Here is a 20,418-nt window from a genome sequence, read left to right as displayed (position 1 = left end):
TTAAGTGGCTGTCCAAATAAAATACAAATGTTTACTTTAGGAGTCAGTTTTGTTTTTTGCTTTTTTTTTTTCATTTTGTATTTTTATTTGTTCGAATTTCTCTGCAGAGAAAGAGACAATGAAGGGGGAGGAAGATGAGGATGAGGAGACAACGTCTCTCCACCATTAAAGTGTAACATCCACCTTTTGCATATGAGGTTTTGGTAGGGGAAATCAGTCATAACAGGTGTGCTTCCTGTTTCTTCCATGACAGAGAGGTAAAGGTATCCGACCCCAGACCCATTAATCACACAGGTTTTAAATATACTTTTATTTAACAGGCTGCTGTTGGAGACAAAGGTAGCATACGGCTCTGACTTTAGATAATGGAATAGTTATACAAATATAAACAACTTCTGAGGATTTAGTAACACAAATACTTCCATAATAGCAGATATAAACTTACAACTAAGAATATACTCTTTATCAATATGAATGCTGTCTATTACTATACACTAAATCTTATACTGCAATATAAGCTCCCAAATCTCGAATGTTACCAGATTTTTAACTACAGCACAGTCCGCATGTAATTCTGCTAATGTTACTACAAAAATCACCACCGCCATGTAGGAGACAGATGCTAGAGGTCATACTTGACCTCTAGCATCTGACACAGCTGGGAAGTGCTGAGACATGGAAGTGCATAGCGCTGGGTAATGCTGGCAGCCATGGCAGCCTTACAACCTTGGCATTGAGCATGAAACCCCCTTGGCAACAAGCATTACACACCCAGTGCATGAAACCCCTAGCAACAAGCATTACCCATTGGCAACGAGCATTACATACCCAGTGCATGAAACCCATGTCAACAAGCATTACCCCTTGGCAATGAGTATTACAAACCCAGCGCATTAAACCCCTATCTACAAACATTACCCTTTGGCAAAGAGCATGAAAACCCCTTGGCAATAAGCATTACAAACCCCTGGCAACAAGCATTTCCCCTTGGCAATGAGCATAACACCCAGTGAATGAAAACCCCTGGCAATGAGCATGACACCCAGTGCATGAAACTCCTGGCAACGAGCATGACACCCAGTGCATGAAACACCTGGCAATGAGCATGATACCCAGCGCATGAAAACCCCTGGCAATGAGCATGGAACCAAGAGCATGAAACCCCTGGCAATGAGCAGGTAATTTAAAAGTAATTAGAAGCCTTTGTGTGGGGCAAAATGTGTCAGGGGAATTATGGTGTGAGGCATATTGTGTAATGGGCATTACGGTGTGTGGAATAATGTTCAAGGGTCATTGCGGTGTGTGTCATAATGTGTAGGGGGCATTACTATAAAGAGTAAAAATTACAAATAATGTAAGAGGCATGAATCAGGATTATTTTTTTTTTCTGTGGTGTCCAATGTCTGTGCATGCAGGTTGCAAAACTGGAGTGTAAGGTAGTTTTTTTTACTGCAATGCCACGCCCTTTGCAGCAAAGACACACCCCTTTTAAAGAGATCACAACCCTTTTTTGATGGGCGTGCACAAATTCTTCACTTTCCTAATGGCAATTGGGGGGGGGGGAAGAAATTTTTTTGGCTTGGGGAAGAAAAATTTCTAGTTATGCCATTGCTACAGTATGCGGAAGCATTAATGATTTATATCATTAATATTTATTAGTACTGTAGCTGCCAGCTCCAGCTGGGTATTTGGATGACATACAGTATATGTTGTATTAGTTATGAATTCCATCTGAGGCTACTTGTTGGATGTTGCTTTGTTTGGGAACTGAGCATATTAGTCTATGGGTGTCTAAATATTTGGATTCATTCTGCAAAGTCTGTGGTTAGGTGGATAAGGCTACTCACACTGGCTTGCATAAGATGGGTACTGCCTACTGTTTGGTTATACTAAGAGACTTTCCTCCTCAAAACTTGTTATAAAATATTACACTTATCTTCTCTATAATAGCTGGAACAGCTAAACCGACTCCACTTTGATGGTTGCACTTAGACCGCAGCCATTTTTTCAGTCAAAATTTAACTGTGGCTTCTGTCTACTGGGCAATAGGCTTTATATGGACTAGATGATAACTGCTTAAGTTTATAATCGATAAAGTTCCTGGTTATCTGTCTCCTCCTCCTTCAACTTATATTATATATGTGCTGGCTGGATAAGTGCCTGTACTTCTGTGTTAAGCAGCTGTATAATATGGGTGATTACTACCCACAAAGTTAACTCACAAATCTGTAGAAAATACAGCTCTCCATTTGTCCACTCAGCCAGAAGCCTTTCCACTACTCTACCTGTGGCTCACTCCTGAGGTCTGGATCTGCCTGCAGATGTTCTTTAATCCTGACACTCTCTCTGTAGGCTGCGCTCCTCATGTCACAGCTGTAGGGGATCTGACTTCCAGCACAGCAGGACACACAGGTCCGCCTCTCAGCAACTGCCACACCTTACATCTGCCTCTAACCCGCTCTGGAGAGCCAATGCCAAATCATCCTCTGCCAAAAGCTAAGGTGCCTGCTTCTCCTCCATCCCTCTGCTGCACTGCAGTCTCCCTCACCAACTAATCCAACAGTAACTCCTCCAACTGATCATATTTAAATCAACTTTATTTTAAAATGACACTGGCATTAACCCCATTTCAAAATGGCAACTTCAGGATATCACATGATTACAGTAAGTAATTTTAAAAATGTTTTTGTTCTCTACGATACAGTACTCTATATTTGTTCTTCGCTGTGTGGGTGGGTCTACTGTACACATATAATTTGAGTATCACGTGGCTGCAAAGGCATCACTTACCATGGTGTATCCCAGTGTGCCACATGCTGTGGAAGGGGGGTGGCCTCACACGAGGGGGCATGGCTTTGCATTCCGGACTCCGTTGCAGAGTCGGCTTCTGCACTATGGCAGGAGCTGAGTGCTGCATGCATTGTTACAGTGCAGCACAAAGCTTTTGTCACTGAGCAGGAGCCAACATTTTGATATCACCCCTTGGCAGGTGACACCCAGGTGCAACCCACACCCCTGCACCCCCTTGTGATGCCACTGCATGGATGCAGCATGGATTTTTACACAATTACACTAACTGCAGTTTTCCCCTTCTTTGATGCTCTAGCCTTCTTGGGTTATCAGTTTCAACTATTATTCAGCCTACCCATGAAAGGATCCAGGTGAGGTAGACCTTTTAGGTGACCTAATGTACATAGGATTACACTGGGCAGAATAGGCAAAGCTTGAAACTGATGACACAAAATGGGAGAGGTAGAAATACTATGTGAGATCTTTGTAAGTTCATCCAAACCATGCATTTTCCCTTTTACACAGAGTACCAGGCAAGGAAGCCATGTTAGGTACACTGTATTGGTTACAATGTGCAAATACGCACTACAATACATGTATATAAGACCTCCAAGGATAAACTAAACAGTAAGCTGATAGGATACCACCTGCTTGAATAATTCAATGGGTTTCTCATCCTTGACTTGAAAGGACAAGGCGAGGCAGCCATCTTGCATGGGCGACTTAGGTTACAGTGGGCAGAATTAGCAATTTATCGAAGTACTACAATCATTGGGGAAGTACAGAGAAAAGGTGAGGTGGAATCCATTATACATCAGTAAGAAGTGGCAGCATCAGCATATCAGCCAGGGACATATCTAGGGTGTTGGGGATAATGCATAGCATAGAGTGCATTTGCCCAGTGGGCACACTGGCCGCATCCACTCACGATCGCCCACCTATGTATGCTCTTCCACCAGCTGCAATGCTGCCTGTTGTATTATATAATAGCAGAGGGGCACCCGGTTGCTTTTCTGCTGGATGCACCACTGCTAATATACATTACAGCAGGCAGCACTGTAGGGGGAAATTTACTAAGAATAGTTTTTTGAGCGATTTAACAAATTGTCCATAATCACCCCATATTAATGGAACAAAAGCACACATTTGATGAGAAGCTTTATCACTTGCGTCATGGTCTTCCAATGGTGTATTTAGTTGCACTGTGGCATTTCCAATTTGTGTCGATTTTGTAGATTTGTGCATGGTAAGTCGACTCAGAAATCACATTTGAATACATCATAATTCACAATAGAATGCCTCAGAAGGTGCATGCCAACTCAAAGGTAATCATGCCTCAATTTGCACCACATGTCGCACCTTAATTTGCACCACAAGTTGCAGTAAAGTGACAGTGTCCCCAACTACATTCCGAACAGCTGGTTCCTCTGTTCTGCTTCTTGTTCCTGGGCCCTTTCAGTCATGTGACAGCTAATGGGTGCAAAGAGTGTAGTGCACATGGGACCCTAGGTCCAGGGGGCACACTTTGCACCCTTATATTATACTTACCCCTCCGAGTCCTGCGGCAGCTGCCTTGCACTGTAGACACAAATCACTTGGAAAATGGATGCCGCAGCCATTTTCAAGTGATTTGTCCACACATACAGGAGATGTCTCAGGGAACAAGGCATGTTCCCGGAGACCTGTGCATGCACAGTAGACTCTGCCAGAGTCTACTCACAGCCAGAAACGAGTGGCCCACAACTGTGGATGTACGCAGACCCTTTCCTTTCTTAAAATTCCCCTGGTTTGAGGAGTACTATTGTGTGGCTATACAGGTATAAGGAGCTCTACTGTCTGGTGTAAAGTGTATAAGGAGTGCAGTGTAATGTGAATAAGATTGCACTACTGTGTGGCATAATTTGAACTGGGGATACTATTGTGAGGCCATGCCACTTCTCAGTAAGGTCACACCCCTTCTCAGTTAGGCCACCCCCTATTGGTATGCGCTGTCCATATTTAGAATATGGGGGGCCCAAAGCATATTGTTGCACCTGGGCCGACCAATCTCTAGCTCCTCCACTGCTGCAGCCTAAGGATAATTCTTGAATTTCAAAGGCTTGGTTCACAAGTGCAAATGTTGTTGATATGATCAACCATCCAAACCTCTTGTAGCTATGTTTAAGTATACATTTTGCTTAGAATGTGGCTTTGCCACCAGCAAGTGATTTGTATGCTCAGCAGTATGCAAGTCTCTGTGCATAACTGTAATGTGGCTGTACAATCACATTACTGCTCATTAAGGGGCACATCTACTTAGCAGTGATAAAAGGGGAGAAGTGAGCCAGTGGAGAAGTTGCCCATGGCAACCAACCAGCTGCTCTCTATACTTTTTTTAGTATGCAAAGTATAAATTTTATGTCAATGCTGATTGGTTGCCATTGGCAACATCTCCAATGGCTTACTTCTCCATTTTTATCACTGCTTAGTACTTGTCCCCCTAAGCCACTACACTGAACAAGTATTTGTCACTTGATATGCCAACAGCTGGATATAACGAGAGACTGTCAGTGAGGACATACAGCCACAGAAAAGATCTTCTGGGAAATCAAACACTGGAAAACCACCAGGGATATTGTACAGAATGAGGAATTTGCAAATATATAATTCTGTGAACCTCTAGATAGCCAAGAGCCAAAGTAAAGAAATAACTGGTGTGAGTGGAAATCTAAAATACAAAAAGACACTTTGGGTTGGATGCAATTAAGTCTGAGTTGGCCAGAGGTGTGGGCTCCCAGTCAAACTAGGATTATTTTTTAAAGTGGCAATCATGTACAAGGCAAAACCATGCCGTTTAAATGATTGCTGCTTTAAAAAAAGTATATCTGGCCAACTTGGATTTTATTACATTGGGTCCTTTGAATGACTGGAGTCTCATTAGTATGGAAGACATCAACAGCATTGAGAGTGATAGTAATCATGAGTTCATGAAGAAAGAGACTGATGGTTCACACAGTCAGACTGATATCAATTTCAAAAACTGTGGACCAGAATTGTCTGAATTGTTGATATATTCCTGCTTGTCAAACCATGTATTTTACAGTAAAGCTAAAAGTGAGAAATGTTTGTGTGAAATGGAGAAGCTTATAGCGAGTGGGGGTGATGAAATGGGAAGAGCACTCCTGCACAATACCATCACCAATAGTACACACATATTCAATATTTTTAGAGGAAACAACTCTTCTGATAGCAGATTGAGCTCCAATAGTAAGAGATCCAGCTGGGCCCCTGTTATGTCGTCTTTGGTCTACTACTGTTTTTTTAGAGCTACAGAATTTACTGTTCTATGTGCAAACACATTTTGATTAATTTTATAAGAGGAACAGCACAAATCAAGGCGTTTGAAGCAAAATTATGGGAATGCACCTGCACCTCAAATGTAGAATGGCCTTTTGTTTTAGAGAAAAATAAACTTAAATAAGAGATATGCAAAAGTTAGATTTATAGGGCATTTCCTGGATATTGGATAGCTGCAGGTGTTTTTGTGGACTCACAAAATGACTGCTGTGTGACAAGCAATAATGGTATTTGCAAATTTTGACATACTTAGATAAAATGTTTACTATCTAGATACCTTTTAAGGGGGTAAACACTTTTAGTATGCATTTCAGTACAAAATAGTAATGTGCCTGTAATAAAAAATATTTGAACAAGTGAAAAAAAAACATCCAGATGCTATCTCACACTCATGCCTAATTTAAGACAGAAATTGGATTGCTGCAGGAAATATTGTAAGAGAAAATGGATATACAGTAGATAACTTATGGTCATAAATGTGAAGTAGACAAAATTTTGAAGTGAGATTTTAACCCATTCCGCAATTTCTATTTTCAGCAATAGGTTGACTTTACAGGAACATTTCCTCAAGGTCTAGCATGTATGGTGAATTTATACATGTGGGCAGTGGGTGAATAAAGAAATGCTTTTGTTCATCTTTCAACTTTTAAAAATAATTTACTGACAATGTTTTAGAAATTTTCTTCCTAATGACCATTCTGTGCTATTTATGCAATAAATACATATTAAAAATAAGTTAGGTACATCAAGAGGACAATAGCATAAAATGGGCGATATGGGGTTCACATACCTCCTTAGATCCAGAATTACTAATATGATGGGTACTAAGTATAATTTAATATATGACAATTTCTGTTAAGATCAGGTTTTTTTGACAAGTTAGAAATATACTTTTTTTTTGCTGGCTATCTTTAAGGATACTGATGGCTGGCATTAGCACTTTATACTGTTCACTTTGTTGTAAATGATTTTTACATTTTATCTGACTCAATGTTCAGTTCTTAAATGACCTGTATTCTGCAGTTTTACATATCTCATATATAAAAAGAAATCACATGATGTGAACACAGTACATCTGATATCATTCACTCAAGTAATTTTTATTTCAGATTTTTCTTCTACTTACATTACAGAGTCAAAATAAGAAAGAAATTCACTTTTAGGCCTTCAAGCATAATCCCCTTTCTCATCAATAGCATCTCTCTTGTAGATAAGGGTGACATTTCAAATAAATAAGCAAGAAGGCAACAAATTCAACACAATAAAACAAGAACAATAAAACATGAAATAGGCACAAAAAGATGAATAATATCTCATTCATCACTTGTGGGAATGAAATGAAACTTCACCTGCTTTATCCTAAAGGGGATCTCGATCCTTCTGGATGCTGTAATCAGGTCTGAACTACTCTTCAACGGAATTATCATGAGCATACACTTCGGGAAACACATTCCATTGCTTTTGAATTATATTTTTGTATGCAGTGTATTCAAAGAAATGTTATGCCTAGGCTGTCAGAAAAAGAAACTAGTAGCATATTGTTTTTTTTTTACACTTCTAGAGCTTGTTTTAGAAATGTAATTGAATAGATGTACAGTAAGCAGGCTTGGACTGGCCCACAGGGGTAATGGGGAAACCACCGTTGGGCCCCACTGCCTGGGGCCCCACCTCCTGCTCTAAGTATCAGGTTCCAGACTGTGCACTTGAATTATACATCATACATATGTTACCTTATACTAGAGATGAGCGGGTTTCAGTTTTACTCGGATTTACCCGAATCTCCTTGTTGGAGCTATTGGACTTTGCTATTGTTATTGTTATTGTTATGTAAAAGCTATTGTTTTGGTTAGCCAATAAGAAAAATCCAGAAAATAAGAAATGGCGATAATTCTGGCGTAAAGAGCCGAGTAAATCCGAACCCGCTCATCTCTACCTTATACTGTACTATGGTGTTTTTTCTACAGTGCATTGCTGTTGTTAATCTGTTATTAATCCGATACATTATCATGCATACAGCAGATGAATTTACTGTATATATTTATGAAGGGGCCCAGACGTTGCACTCTCTAATGGTTAGTCAAACCAATGAGGTGGCAGGCCACACCCCCTCTGTGGACTGTCCACACCCACCCTAAACATGGGCCCCTACCACTGCATTCCTCCGGTGGGCCCTACATGCCCCAGTCCGACACTGACTGTAAGGATACTACAATATATACAGAATATGAAACATAAAAATTAGGTATTCTAGAACATATTTTGACTGTATACTATATAACTCCTATAAAATAACCACAGGTCCAATTAAATATATCACTCAAATAAAATACACTTTCAGTCTGGTTTTCAGGCAAGTCTTTCCATATGTATATTGTTTTCATGGTAACTTGTATTTAATCACTGTTAATGTAGCATTGTTTTGCTTTAAGAGATTCTAAAATACAAATTAAAACTTATTTGATACATAACAATAACTCCATATGCACAGTAAATGTCATTTATATTAGGAAAGTAGCACTCTTTAATGATTTTGTTGATACAATATAAATGAGTTTGAAAGCACCTTTTAGCAAAACAAGCATTTGGTTCAAGTCCAGAACATGGGATCCCCTGGGTTAGCATACCTAAACTGCTTCAGAAGAACATAATTACACTTGTTAAGAACATTAACACCTGTACACTCACGGGCTTGCTTTGCACGCCACCAGGGGTGGATTTAGGGGTGAGTGCACCACTTGGCAAAACAGTAATGGCCTCCACCTGCCTGCCTAATTTAATTATTTTTATTAATTATCTTTAAGCCCTCATTTGATGATAGACAATTTAATAAAATAATGAGGAAAAAGCCTCAATTATGTTTTTTATTTTTAATTATGTAAACATATTTACTAAGTAGGACAGCTTACAATGGCAGCATATGCAAGTCTTACCAATTTGAACTCCCTTCAAGATGGCATATGGTACAGAACCAGTGGCATAACTGTGGGAGTCAATGGAGTCGGCTGCCACTGGGCTCCTGACCTGTAGGGGGCACTTCTCCTCCATTGCCATACACTGCTCGATAATTCATCGCCGCATCTGGATGGATGAGCTGTGTCAGTGTTGTGACACGCCATCAGCAGCTGCCTCCTCATATCCACAGAGACGAGCTGGCAGCTGGCTGCAGCTAGGGGGAGCTCCAGTGCACCGCTGCTCACAGGCACTTCCAATAGAGCTGTCCGGCTGAAGGACTCTCTTCCTCTGTACTGCTGATAATAGCAACAGGTAGGCACTGGCACTACATGCCTCAAGTTGCTGCACTGTGTGTGTGGTGTATGTGTGTGTGTGTGTGGGGGGGAGGGGGGTGATTACTGGGGGTGTCTTTAATAAAGGTTGACAGCACTGTGTTTATGTGTGTGAATGTTTTTAAGTGAGGTGTGTGTCTATTTTTTTTAAGGAAAGTTGTGTGTTTAAGTGAAAGATTTATGTGTTTGTGTGTAAATGTGTGTGTGTAAGTGAAAGAGGCATGTGTTTGTGTGTAATTGTGTGTGCGTGGGTAAGTGAAAGAGGCTTGTGTGTGTGTGTAATTGTGTGTAAGTGAAAGAGGCATGTGTGTGTGGGTGTGTGTAAGTGAAAGTCATGTGCGTGTGTAAGTGAAAGAGGCATGTGTGTGTGTGCAAGGAAAAAATGCATGTGTGTAAGTGAAAGTGGTGTGTGTGTATCTATACTACTATTGTGAAAGGCACCTGAGTATGCTGCCACTGTTCACCCTGAGTACCAGATATTTACATATATATATATATATATATACACCCCTATATGTATAGGGGTACCAACATTGTATCATGCCTATGGGTGACTGGGGCGAACTTACGCCACGTTACAGTACAGTGGAAATATTTTGTAGTTACTGGTACTTTTGTGCTGACGCTACCAACACAAGCAACAGGTGCTGCCCCTTGGCATGTGCCGCACATGCCTAAAGGGAAATTTACCACTGCTCACCACACTTCAGGCACAGTGGCTCACTACACTCACCACAGGTTACTATTCCAAGTAGATGTCCACGTGGATAGTGTTTTGAGGCAGTCTAGTTTTAATATCCCAGGGGATCCCATGTTCTTAACTTGAGACCAAACATTTATATATTTTCATCTCAATAATTTTTATTGAAGCATTGTTGATTTTTAGGGCGAATGTACAAAAAGGAAAAGTTAAGGAGGAGGAGGAGGAATATAAAAGGTGGGATAAACAGACTGATAACACATAAAATATGGAAACATTATTATAGAAAGTATAACCTTTATGAGTAAACATACCCATGAGTGGGCCATACCCATATTGTCTCTAACATTTTATATATATATATATATAGTGTTCAGTGTGGTGTCCGGCACTCTCATATAGGTGACAACTTGCTGCGGTGCCTTCCTCATGAAGGAATGAATCCCATCAGATAGAAAAACAAGGTAAGCAGGCGGCACTCGTCAGGCTGAATAAACGTGATGACTTTATTGGCTAAAGGCCTTTAGCCAATAAAGTCATCACGTTTATTCAGCCTGACGATTGCCGCCTGCTTACCTTGTTTTTCTATATATATATATATATATATTTATCTTTTATAATGGGCTCCCATTTGACTCTCAATTTCATTGAGGAGAGTAAGATTCTGGAATTTGCTACCTTAATTAAATACTCTGGTGAGTTTTGTATAGTCTGTCAGATTGGGCACTTTTGGTCTCTTTGGCTATACTAGTAGTGTCATTGCATGGGTGCAAGATGCATTGTCATTGTGTACTTTTTGCAAGCCTATTTCTGTGTTTCACTGTGTGTAAGTGCAGGGGGCAGGAAATAGCTGATTTCCCCAATACAGTGCACTTCCGGTGTGCTCAAAGGACCTGTGCTTTGGACATTAACAAGATATTATATTGATTAATATGAACATGTCCTTTTACTGTTTGTAATATGTAAGCTCTACTTACATAAGGGACAATAGTCCCTTTGTATATATAGCTGCTTTGGTCTGCAGGACTAGAGGTTTGTATCGTCTGGTTGCCCATTGTAAAATATGTGCAGCTGTATCCGTTTGTCTGTGATGATGGAACACTCCATAGAGGAAGTCTCAGACTGTCAGCAAAAACACACCACAATTTCTCCTCCACACACAGGAAGCCATGATCAGCTGAATAGACTCTGACAACATAAATTACTATAGAGGGGTTAAGGTGACTTATTGTATGGCCCATGGGAGACAAACCTCCTTAACAACATAATTACAGATGTGTTCTGCTATGTTGTTGCGCTTCCCGGCATGCACTTACCAAAATGTGTGGGTGTATGCTCGCAACTGTAATCAATTCACTTGTATGGGAGAGCCGCAGGTGCGAATGATCGAAGTCAGTAGCATAATGTTAATACAATGTGTACCGTAACAACAACATAACTGGACACATCATTAAGTGTGCATTGTTACAGAGAAATCTTTGTTATTTGGCCAGGCACCCTCAGCAGGAAGTGAGGGAAACAGACTCACTAACTGTTCTGTAGCCAGCCCCTTAATTCTAATCACCCAATACCAGGACTCAGAGATGTCTCCACATCAGGGGAAAAATCAGAGTTTTTAAAATGGCAAACTAAAGGATTTTCAATGTAGTTCAGTATAGTTCCTGGCTTGAGAGATGTGTGCAGAGGTGGGCTAGGAGTCGAAAGATCTTGCCATCCTGCCAACTGCAGACCTTTCTGTAAGGAGAAGGTCCAATGACAGACAGGCAGCCAAGATGTATGCCCCCTTAGTAGCTGTCCCAGGTGCAGGGTTAGTGCTCCGGCTAGAGACAGGGGACTATCCTAGAGTGCCCTACTATTTGGGAGTAGAGGACACATTCAGGCCACACAGCCAGGACCAGCAAATTACACAGCAGTACCTGCTCACAGCGGTTGATTGCCCAACATAGTCTTATAGCCGTGCATCGGAACGTGCTCATATGCCATAAGTGGTGAATATCGACTATCTAGGGCAGCGGTGGCCAACCCGCAGCTCTCGAGACGCATGCGGCTCTTTCATCCTCCGCATGCGGCTCGATCCGCTCCCGGCCACCGCTGCCCAGCACTGCACTACTTAGAACTCTCCGTCTCCGGCGTGTGAGGAGAGGGGAGGAGAGCACAGCGCGCCCCTCTCCTGCCCCTCTGACTTCGGCGCAGGTGTCTATCTTCAAGTCAGCGCTGGTCCATGAGCCAATCAGAGCTTGCGGTCCGGCAGCTGGCTTCTGATTGGCTGCCGGACCACGAGCTCTGATTGGCTCACGGGCCGGCGCTGAATTGAAGATAGACGCCGCCGGAGTCAGAGGAACAGGAGAGGCACGCGCTGCGCTCTCCTCCCCTCCCCTCACAGCAGCAGCAGCACACGGTGAGCAGCACTTGGGGGTCAGAGAAGCCACTGTGGGGACTTGCGTATCTGCACTGGGGGCATAGCTGGCACTGTGGGGGCATATGTCTGCACTGAAGGCATAGCTGGCACTGTGGGGGCATGTGTCTGCATTGGGGGCATATCTGGCACTGTGGGGGCATGTGTCTGCACTGAGGGCATAGCTGGCACTGTGTGGGCATGTGTCTGCACTGGGGGCATAGCAGGCACTGTGGGGGCATGTGTCTGCACTGAGGGCATAGCTGGCACTGTGGGGGCATGTGTGTCTGCACTGGGGGCATAGCTGGCACTGTGGGGGCATGAGTATCTGCACTGGGGCATAGCTGGCACTGTGGGGGTATGTGTATCTGCACTGGGGGCATAGCTGGCACTGTGGGGGCATGTGTGTCTCCTCTGGGGGCATAGCTGGCACTGTGGTGGCATGTATGTCTGCACTGGGGGCATAGCTGGCACTGTGGGGCATGTGTGTCTGGCACTGGGGGCATAGCTGGCACTGTGTGGACATGTGTATCTGGCACTGGGGGCATAGCTGGAACCGGGGCATAGCAGGCACTATAAGGACATGTATAGCTGGCACTGTGGAGACGTGTATCTGCACTGGAGGCACATCTGGCACTGTGGGGCATGTGTATCTGGCACTGGGGGCATAGCTGGTACTGTGGGGACATGTGTATCTGGCACTGGAGGCATAGCAGGCACTGTGGGGACATGTGTATCTGGCACTGGGGGCATAGCTGGCACTGTGGGGGCATGTGTATCTGGTACTGTGGGGGCATGTGTATCTGGCACTGTGGGGGCATATATTTATCTTGCACTGTGTGGACATATGTGTATCTGGCAGTGTGGAGGCAACCATTTATTGGCATTTTTATAGATATGTGGCACTGTACTGTGGCATTATATGTATGTGGCACTGTACAACATGACTAAAAACGGGGTTATGATACAAGGTCATACTCCTACAAATGTCATACCAAAAAGGTGCGCACACAAAAATGGGGTTTGGCTTTGTGAAAACTAGGCCACGCCCCCATTTTTGTGCACGCCTGCAGCACGCGCCTGATAGTGTCTCTTTCCCTTTACTACGAATCTTTTCTGGCTCTTTGCCTCTGACTGGTTGGCCACCCCTGATCTAGGGGGTTTTACTTTATGTGGTTCAATTTAGATAGTCTTAATTGTAAGTGATATAAAACTGCTGGTGGGCAAATTACTGCTGGAACTAAATACTATTGTGGGATTTGCTGTTCCCAGCCACAATGGCCTGAATGTGTCCTCTACTCTCAGATAGTATGTTGCTCCAGGAAAGTCCCCCAGCTCCAGCCAGTATACTATCCCGGCACCTGGGACAGCTTCTGAGGGAGCATATGAATTGGCTGCTTACAGATGTATTCTGCTACAGGTTTTCTGCTTATAGCAGGCTGCCATGTGTAAGCATTGCTTCCAGCTCCCAGATATGTCAATGAAAAGTGGGTGCATGCACACTCCACCTCCTACTGAAGTCTTTGCATAGCAGAAGCATATGTATAGAGTGCAACCCGCTATGCCGAGACCTGCCGGACCTTTGTACGCCTCGCAGCCACAGTATAAAGGGACACATCTGTATCTTTCATTGGACCTTCTCCTTACAGCAAGGTCTACAGTAGACAGGCTGGCAGGATCTTCTGACTCCTGGCCCAGCTCTGCACATATCCTGCCTCTCAGGACAGGAACTGCACATAACTACTTTGAAAATCTTTTGGTTTGCCATTTTAATAACTCTGTTTTCCTCTGATGAGGTGACATCCCTGAGTGATTGGGGCTGGCTACAGATCTGAAGGCATTTGGTAACATTTTTTTTAGATACTTTGACATTTTATCTGGAGTTAGTGGAGATTAAGCATCACAGGTCCTCAATATTACAAATTGCAATATTCCAATTGCAAGGTCCATAAGCATCTGGAGTTAGTGGAGATTAATCATCACAGGTCCTCAATATTACAAATTGCGATATGCCTAAATTAATAAGGTTTAAAGTTTTGTTTTTTTGTTCAGCAAAGAATGCTACATTATAATTTCCAAGGGTAAAAGTACAGCAGATATGGATTCTAGTGGGATCCCAGATTTAAAAAACATACTTTAATGCCATAAATTGTACAAATATTTAGCCTGGTACCTACAGTGTAGTGAGTTATGAAAGACGGAACTGGATTTCACGTTGGCCAAGGCCTTATTGACGCAACTGCAGCAATGATGTATAAGGACACATTTGAACAATGTAATATTGAAATGGTCTTTCTGTTTCTCGAATATATCTGACTTACAGTAAGTGTGTGACCACTGGAACTATTTATGTAGCTTTGTGTGGGCCTATGAACAAAAAGGACTCTTTTGTTCCAAGACAGGCTTAAGACCAAAAAGGACTCTTTTGTTTCCAGACAGCTTTGCATTTGAAATATATACCTATAGTTATTCATATTTTTTTTAATTATTCCAGTTTTAAAATGGTATTTTTATATGAATGTATTATTATTATTATTATTATTATTATTACATCCTAATTTTATCCACTCTTTATTATTTGTAAACATTTCATTATTGTTCTTAAATGTTCTAGCTGTTGATGTAAAGTTTGACACAGTTTCCATAATAAACTATGGCATGCATTTTTCCGAAAATAATATGCATTTTATGTAGCATGCGGAACGGCGAAATCTGCACAATGCTGTATGTCAAATGTATACAGTGGAATAAGATATACATAATGCATTTAATACTAGTTGCTTATACATACAGTATGTACCACACCAACTAATTTAAGACCATTTTTGGGCAAATATATCCTCTATAAAACAGCACTTTAATCACTTGTGTAACATGTCCTTAGTTTTGAGCAAGATCATACTGTTACTGTCCTGCAAAAATGTATGGGTTATGGAAGATTGCAGGAAAGCATATTGTTTTTTTCTTTTACAACTGAAAAAACCCCATAAAAAGTAAACCTGCATGCACAAAGAAAAAAAGACAATTTGCCCTTCTTGTCTGAGCTTTGTAACTTCAATACTTTAAAAGACATTTAGGATGTTGCAAATCAGCATTTAACAGCTCATAACATTATTGATATAGCTATTACCTTTTGAAAATGGATCAATATTTTTATAGGCTGGTGTAGTGCTGGGCTTCATTTTATTCATTGTTAATAAGAACTCTTTACCAAGCAGAATCTCAATAAGAAATCATTGGTCCCTTTTTAAACATACTGCTAAAACTTTAATTCTGATGCAGAAGTAAGTAAAACAAATATATATATATATATATATATATATATATATATACATACATACACACTATATACAGGTTGAGTATCTCTTCTTCAAAACGCTTGGGACCAGAAGTCTTTTGGATATCGGGTTTTCTGTAGTTTGGAATAATTGCATACCACAATGAGATATCATGGCGATGCCACCTAAGTCTAAGCACATAATGCATTTGTGTTTCATATACAACCTTATACACACAGCCTGAAGGTAATTTTACCTAATATTTTTAATAACTTTGTGAATTAAACAAAGTTTGTGTACATTGAGCCATCAGAAAACAAAGGTTTCACTATCTCAGTCTCACTCCAAAAATTCCATATTTCAGAATATTTGGATATGGGATACTCAACCTGTATATACATATTCATAAAAGACTAAAATATTTTTTGAATCAAGCTTTAATATATTATCGTTAAAGTGTACAATACCATATTATGTCTCCATAGTGACATATCTTAATGATAACTGAAACAATGAAGGTGTTATATCAGATACATAAAGCAATGGAGGAGCATAGTTTAACCACTGTTTATAATAAGTGTTACTAAATGTTACAATCACTACTAGGATTTTATGCAGACTATGGGAGAATTCAAATATATGCAGTAAATTACCGCGGATAAGGCTGATTGATCCCTGGGTCGTAATTCAATTACCCCCAATATCTATCCATATCGGGTATTTTGTTTCACCTGCCAGAAGCAGGAGAAACAAAATGCCAGATAATTGCCATTTTTTCGTGCCCGCGATCGCGTTAAACACATGAATCCAGGATAACTTCTCGCAAAACAGGCCCAAAAAAAAGGGCTAATTGAATTACCCTGGATAAAAAAACTGCAGTAAATAGGGTATGTATGGTGACTTTTAACCACAAATACAGGATTGTAGGTAATTGTATACTCCCCTATGATTATACTGTAGTTAGATTTTTCAAAAGTAAGTAACAACTACAGATCAAACTACTTTTATCTTTAAAGAAAATGATTTTAGTCTATTTTGTACTTTACCAAAAAAGTAAAAAAAAAAACACTATTATATAGTTTCATTGAAGAATGCAGCAAAGCATGTTGTTTAATTACCAAGACTTTTTCTGAAATATAATTTGGGATAATGCTAGCTATACTTGTACACGCAAAATAAAACAAGTCTGAAACACATGAACATACTCAAATTTTAAATTCAACTAATAAAAATATATTTTTTAAACTAAAACAATACTTTTTTTTAGAAATCTCTGTCCAAGTATTGCTTACACTTTATAAGTTATAATGCATAACATGTGATTTGCACAGATAGTAATAATTATGTGGGATATGCAGTATATTTATCCATGTGGTTACTTTTTGTATCTGATATCCTTTCCTCCAAAGGTCTGAATGAAAACATTGGCATTGTTTCTCCGGATAGATTTACTCATTTGTGTAATTTGTGTTTCTCTTTACAATACTATGTACTGTGACTATAATTTTAAATCTGCTTTCAGTGAACTTTTCTAATATTTTGAATCTCCAGAACTGCCCACATAACTTTCATAAACCTTTCTATCAAAATGCATCCACTCTGCACAGTCCACACATATCCTCACATGTCGTCTCATCCTTCCTCCCGACCCTGGTTCATCATTGCTGTATGACCATATCATAGAGCCCACCAAGAACCTTTGCATTCTGGTGGACAACTATGCCTCCATGCCTATTTCCCATAAGATTGTAAGCTTGCAACCAGGGCCTTCCTACCTCTATGACTGCTGTTTGTTATTACCCAGTTTTGTTATATCATTATTTTGTTATATCATTGTTATTTCTAATTGTAAAGTGCAACAGAATTTGCTACGCTATATAAGAAACTGTTACTAAATAAATAAATCTTTTGATGGTTATGTCATATCAACTAATATGCATGCCATTTTTGGAGACGATATGTGGTTTATCGTTTAAAATGTGAGGCGTTGTTCTTATTATTCAAATTGCAAGTGACTGTCATTCTTATTGAACCACTATGGTCATATATGTTAAAAATTCATGCATGTTAGCAATTGTTCATGTAATCCCTGTCTATCACTATGCAAATCCTTATGGGAACTTTGCTCAAATGTATAACTACAGTAGAGACTGATTGATAAGAGTCACAAATATACATGTAATCCAATGATCAATTTATTATAGTTATTGACCTAGATAAAATTTTATAAGAAAATCCGAAGCTCACACTTTCAGTCTTTGAACATATCATTATTGTCTGCTTAAAAGATTTAATTTACTTTCACTTTCTGCTTAAAATACTTTATTTCCTCCCAGTATCTACAAGACGGGTGGAATGCAAACAGGAAGTGACCCACCCATTGTTAAGAAGTGAGGTGGAACGCAAACAGGAAACGTCCCACCTTCTATCCATAGCCACGCCAGGAGGAAATCCCTCACTGATCACAGCCAGAGGAAGGGATCTAGACAGGAGATGCAGCATTGTGCCTTGATCCTGACACTCTGATGGGGGAAGTGAAGCGCTCTCCTTTGTAAAAGACTGCTCTGCCTGCTGCTGTGGCTGCTAGGTGGAATGCAAATAGGAAGCATTCCACCCACTACTCGATTGGCTGGCTTATAGTCATGTGACCGATGGCATCCCCTTCATGTCAGAATTGATGGGTGGAACGCATACAGGAAGCACGGTCCCATGCTCCTGTTAGGGTCCACTAGTGAGGGAACTTAGAGCCCTCCTTTTTAAGAGAAAAAAAAAAAAAAAGAACCCTCGGAACAACATCTGGTTTTCGGAGGAATCGGAGCACCAATAGTGTGCACTAATAGATAGGTCCCTGGACTTTCACGAAACGTATTATGGGAAATTTTGTAATTAACATGTTGTTTTTTTTTGTGGAGGATCATTTTGAATTTCTAATCCTCTCTATATGGGTTTATTGTATTTGTCAGTCTCAATTAAGAACAAAAAGGGCTTCATTATAAAGTACATCTAACAAGATATTACTGCTATACCAATTTAAAGGAGATGAAGTGATGTCACCCCCTCATGGTGTTATAAGGCTACCCAGGTAGGGTTCAAACATTATCCTTCATTTTAAGGTCTGCACACACATGTTTTGCTATCTACAAAAGCTTCTAGTAAGTACAGTATTATGGGGCACTATGCGGTTTCACTCTCTGAAAAAGCATTTCTTCACTCTGCTCTTTACTCGATCAGATCTCAGCTGTAGTTTTTTTGTGTTTATGGAAAAAAAATTGTATCTGGCCTTATATTTTGTAAAATAGAAAGTATACATCATTCAGTTTTAATGGTAAATTTGTCTGAATTCATAATTAGTCCTGTACATAAATATTCTGTAAAAAGAATGTAATATTTTTATAGATTTCTATTATCATGTATGTAATTATCGACAGTGCATTAATGGGGGTATTCCCATCACTTAAAGATACGACTTTATCGGATTTGACATATGAAGTAATCTCTCATGACAATTTTCAGTCCTACAATTTACTGCATCGTGGTATGTATTTTTATCCCACTATGTACTGTACTAATTTTGGTTTGTAAATCACTGCTAAGTCACATGTCCTCTGTCCGATAGTTTAAAATCTATGTTCACTATTTTTCATATAGCTCAGAATAGCCCTTATTGCCTAATTGAAGAAGCATCAAAGGATTAACAGTCCTTTTTCCTACCCCCATTTTTAAACCTATGGAGTATGTATGATTATATAATGCTCACACTACCGTGATAACCGAATAGACTACTAATAAAATAAACTAATATTTAATTACATTGGAAGACTCTCATGCTATACCAAATGTGAGAAGCTATTTAAATATGTTTCCTCAATTTTGGTATGTATTAGACACCACACTTTAGAAACTATCTTCGTATTGTCTTTGCCCACTCTTTTCTACACTTTATAGGTACAGAAAAATGGTACCACTTTATACCTATTCTGGTTCCACTTGACAGAATAAGTTGATTATATATAGGTTGGTACCATTGATATTTCTTTAACTTTAATTATTTTGATCTTCACATATTCACTCTCACCTATTGTCTTTGCTAATTTTTTCACCTGAAAGTTACCCCTGAAGAAGTCCACCTCAGATGAAACGCATAGGGTTTACCAATTCTTATGCTCAATCCAACTGTATGAGCACCCACCCTAGAGCTAACACCTTTTGAAGGAGAGGGGGGATATCTGTGAACATCTCTCTTACTTTGGTCTTGTGCACAAGATTGTATACTAATCTGTGATTTCTATGTGCAAACATTGTACTGTCAACTTTTAAACATTTTTAAAATAAAATGTATGGTATCTTTTATTGATGTATCTCTCTGGGTGATTTCTTGGTGAGAGGGATTATTACAGGCCTCAAAGCTGAGTACCCCATTAAAGCTAAAGATAATTCACTATACAAAAATTCAGACTGGGTCACACCTCATTTGTTCATCAACATACATACATCAGCACACTCTGGAACTTTATTTGTTATCTGTTTTTTGGTTCCCGTTGACAGGGGTTTCTCCTGTGGTGCTGCTATATAAAGTTGCTGTGCTGGTTTACTTTATTTTGCCCTATTTTGGGTATTGTCTGGTGCAATTTTTCT

This window comes from Pseudophryne corroboree, chromosome 2 (assembly GCF_028390025.1).
Source record: "Pseudophryne corroboree isolate aPseCor3 chromosome 2, aPseCor3.hap2, whole genome shotgun sequence".
NCBI classification, from domain to species: domain Eukaryota; kingdom Metazoa; phylum Chordata; class Amphibia; order Anura; family Myobatrachidae; genus Pseudophryne; species Pseudophryne corroboree.
This window is presented reverse-complemented; position numbering follows the sequence as displayed.